At 39.8% G+C, this 3,571-nt stretch overlaps 1 pseudogene; it reads left to right on the top strand.

The window, feature by feature from the left end:
• Positions 1–702: 702 nt before the first annotated feature.
• Positions 703–2,373, top strand: LOC100984238 (small ribosomal subunit protein eS4, X isoform-like; annotated as a pseudogene).
• Positions 2,374–3,571: the final 1,198 nt, after the last annotated feature.

The raw sequence follows: 3,571 nt of genomic DNA, 5'->3' as shown, positions 1-3,571 counted from the left end.
GCTGCAAATTTTCCAAATTTCCATGCTCTGCTTTCTCTTGAATGCTTTGCTGCTTAGAAATTTCTTCCACCAGATACCCTAAATCATCTCTCTCAAGTTTGAAGTTCCACAAATCCCTATGAGGATGGTTTTAGACACTCTTGGGTGATTCGTCTCCCTGCAGGTATAACGCTGAACCATGCTTCTGCAGGCATCTGGTCCCTGGCACAGTCAGTGACTCCAGAGCCAGTCCAGCCCATCAGGGCAACCCTCTTCTCAGGCCCCAGACTCCCCTCCTCCCTACTTCTGGCCACTGAATAATGAAGTCCACCAAATCTTGAGATGACACTGTCAACCCTGCTTTCCCACAGCTCCCTAATTCCATGTCTCCCATAGTCTCCGATTATTTCCAGGGGTGCCTTGAAATGTAAAAGATATTCAAAGCAAAATTTGTTGGCAGTCAACTTAATTCATACAAGCATTCCATTAAGGCACTTAAAGGGATGGCAGAAAATCAAACAATGGGAGGGACACGCTGCCCTTGAAAAGGAGTTTCTTTGCTGATGCCACCACTGGAAATAGTGCCATTAATTTTATAAAAGAGGTATCATATTCAGAAAGACTCTATCAACCACTGTAAATGCTTTGGAGCCTCTAACAGTTGTGAAATGTGGAAGCCAAGGATGTAGGGGCCTGTTGGAGTGCACCCATTCCTGGATCTGGGAAGGAGACGCCTTTGAAGCTATACCTCTCGGATGGCTTTGATCCTCCAAGACCCAGATATAAAGACAAGATGAGGGAGGTGTTATTAGTGTTATTATTTATACTTAGTGGAGCTTACATGTAGGACCTCCTTTATAAAGTGCTTTGGGCACTACTGATTTATAAGTAATTTCACTTTTCACAGCATCACTTCTGGGTGGAGGAAGAATGCCAGAGGCAGCTCTGGAAATAATCACTTTTCTCCAAGATAGAGTACTCATTAATCCAGGCCTAGTGGGAACATCTATTCCCTTTATTGTATCCTTTTACTGGAAATTATTTCTTTAGTAGAAGGTCATGTGCCTCAGTGACCTGGAATGGGGGTTCTCCAGTAATTTCTATCATTCTCCCCTGTTGAAAGCTTATGTATTGAGAACATCTGGGTAAGAGTCACAGGCAGCTTGGAAAAGAGGGCAGTGATTAGGGATTTCTAGTTTTATTGTTTTTTTTTAAGCATTTGTTGAGATTGGTTTAAAATCCAGGACATGGTTAATCTTGGTGAATGCTCCCTAGGCACTTGAAAAGCACATGTATTCTGCTGTTATAGGGTTGTTTGTTCTGTTAGATCCTGTTGGTTGAAGGTGTTGTTCAATTCTTCTATATCCTCATTATTATTTTTTTTATTTTTTTAGAGACAGGGTCTATCTCTGTTGTCCAGGCTGGAGTGCAGTGGTGCAGTCATAGCTCACTACAACCTCAAACTCCTGGGTTCAAGTAATCCTCCTGCCTCAGCCTCCTGAGTAGTTAGGACTACAGGCTTGTGCCACTATGCCTGGCTAATTTTTAAAATTATTATTTTTTCTCTTTCTGTGCCTAACGTAGCCATGGCTCGTGGTCCCAAGAAGCATCTAAAGCAGGTAGCAGCTCCAAAGCATTGGATGCTGGATAAATTGACTGGTGTGTTTGCTCCTCATCCATCCACCAGTCCCCACAAGTTGAGAGAGTGTCTCCCCCTCATCATTTTCATAAGGAACAGACTTAAGTATGCCCTGACAGGAGAGGAAGTAAAGAAGATTTGCATGCAGCGGTTCATTAAGATCAATGGCAAGGTCCGCACTGATATAACCTACCCTGCTGGATTCATGGATGTCATCAGCATTGACAAGATGGGAGAGAATTTCTGTCTGATCTGTGACACCAAGGGTCACTTTGCTGTACATCACATTACACCTGAGGAGGCCAAGTACAAGTTGTGAAAAGTGAGAAAAAATATTTGTGGGCACAAAAGGAATCCCTCATCTGGTGACTCATGATGCTCGTACCATCTGCTACCCTGATCCCCTCATCAAGGTGAATGACACCATTCAGATTGATTTGGAGACTGGCAAGATTACTGACTTCATCAAGTTCGACACTGGTAACCTGTGTATGGTGACTGGAGGTGCCAACCTGGGAAGAATTGGTGTGATCACCAACAGAGAGAGGCACCCTGGATCTCTTGACGTGGTTCACATGAAAGATGCCAATGGCAACAGCTTTGCCACTTGACTTTCCAACATTTTTGTTGTTTGCAAGGGCAACATACCATGGATTTCTCTTCCCCAAGGAAAAGGTATCTGCCTCACCATTGCTGAAGAGAGAGACAAGAGATTGGCAACCAATCAAAGCAGTGGGTAAAATGGTCCCTGGATGGCATGTTAGATCTTTGTATGTAATTAAAAATAATGTGGCATGATTGATAGCCAAAAATAAAATAATTATTATTATTTTGTAAAGACAGGGTCTCATTAAGTTTCCCAGGCTGGTCTCAAACTCCAGGCCTCAGGTAATTCTCCTGCCTTGGCCTCCCAAAGTGCTGGGATTACAGGCATGAGCTATCACGCCTGGCTCCTTGTGGATTTTCTATCTAGTAGTTCTATCAATTACTGAGAAAAGAGTGTTGAAGTCTCCAACTATAATAGTAGATTTGTCAATTTCTTCCTTCGGCTTTATCAGTTTTTGCTTCATGTATTTGAAAGATCTGTTTTTGGTGCATACACACTTAGGTTTGCTATCTCTTGTTGGTAGATTGATCTTGATCTTTTATCATCATGTAAAATTCCTCTCCGTGTCTGGTAATTTCTTTGCTCTGAAGTCTACCTTGATATTCATATAGCCACTCTTCCTTTTTAAAATTTAATACTTATGTGATATATCTTTTTCTATGCTTTTACTTTTTACTTAGCTATATCATTATGTTTGAATTGAGTTTTTTATAGACAGCATATCATTGGATAATGTTTTTAAATCTACTCAGCTAATCTTGTCTCATTTTTAATTTAAAAATTTTTTACACATAATAATTGTATGCATTTATGGAGTACAATGTGATGTTTTGATACATAAATATATTGTGTGATGATCAAATCAGGGTAATTAGCATATCTATCACCTCATTTATTATTTATTTGTTACAGGCACATACAAAATCCTCTTTTCTAGCTATTTTGAGATACTCTACTGTGCAATAGGACATCAGAACTTATTCTTCCTTTCTAATTATAACTTTGTACCCATTGCAATCCTGTCTCTTAATTAATGTATTTAGTCCGTTTACATTTAAAGTAATTATTGACCTGTTGGAGTTTAATTTGTTTACCATTTGTTCCCTGTTTCTTGTTACCTGGTTATCTTCCTTCTGCCTTCTCGTGGGTTATTTGAATGTTTTTTAGAGTTCCACTTTGATTTATTTATATATATTTTTAGTATACCACTTTGTATAGTTTTTGTAGTGGTCGTTCTAGCTACTATTCTATTCATATGTAAGTTATCACAGCTTACTGGTGTCAATGTCTTACCATTTCCATCGAAGGGTAGAAAGCTTACTTCCTTTTAATTCCTTTATCCTCCA

This window comes from Pan paniscus, chromosome 21 (genome assembly GCF_029289425.2).
Source record: "Pan paniscus chromosome 21, NHGRI_mPanPan1-v2.0_pri, whole genome shotgun sequence".
Taxonomy (NCBI): Eukaryota; Metazoa; Chordata; class Mammalia; order Primates; family Hominidae; genus Pan; species Pan paniscus.
This window is presented reverse-complemented; position numbering and strand designations above follow the sequence as displayed.